The sequence below is a fragment of the Eimeria mitis genome, genomic scaffold (genome assembly GCF_000499745.2).
Source record: "Eimeria mitis Houghton genomic scaffold, Emh_scaff3964, whole genome shotgun sequence".
Lineage (NCBI taxonomy): Eukaryota > Apicomplexa > Conoidasida > Eucoccidiorida > Eimeriidae > Eimeria > Eimeria mitis.
The window spans coordinates 2,761-3,404 of NW_013572299.1; the positions used below are offsets into that span (position 1 = coordinate 2,761).

Genomic DNA, 644 nt, shown 5'->3' on the forward strand with positions numbered 1-644 from the left:
CGAACATATTCTGTCTCTCCATGCGGTGAGCCCTCTCCCCCGCTCCCTCGTCCCCCTCTCCCTTTTTCTTCCTTCTTCTCCCCTTCCCCTTTGTATTTACTGAGCAGGCAGGCTCCCTGATGGCCCCTGCGATGCAATTTCATATTCCGCTGAGGCCGCAGCCTTTGCTTTCCATCTGCTGTTGCCGTGAAGCTGCAAATGCGGCGAAGTCCGATGGCATACGCCATGAAGGCTGTCTCGTGATTCATGTTGTTGAAACTGTCGTGAGGGTATTTTCTGTTTGTTTTTGTTGATTTTCGTCAGAGAAGAGCCGCGCCGCCGCCACAAGAAGAGGGAGAAACGATCCCGTTTGAGGTGCTGCGGAGGTATATACAATATGCAAGGCAGCAGCAACAACCTCTTCTCTCTCTTGATGCGAGAGACGCCTTAAAGAATTTCTATGTACAAACCAGGTGCGCTGCAGCCACCATTTCTCTGTTTGTTTACCTTGGGAATTCGCCCTTCATTTACATTCTCAACACCTTCTTCTCTCGCTTGCGCGGTCAATGTGAAATTTCCGTTGCTATAGGGATTGCAATTCTTATTGTGTTAAATATGTTCCAGCAAATATATATATATATATATATATATATATATATATATAT

General features: G+C 46.4%; 1 protein-coding gene across 1 annotated transcript in view; it reads left to right on the forward strand.

The window, feature by feature from the left end:
• EMH_0071170 (DNA replication licensing factor, putative) overlaps positions 1-644 on the forward strand; it is a gene marked incomplete at both ends in the record, with an annotated part of 5,097 nt that overhangs the window by 2,338 nt on the left and 2,115 nt on the right. The window lies entirely within an intron of this gene.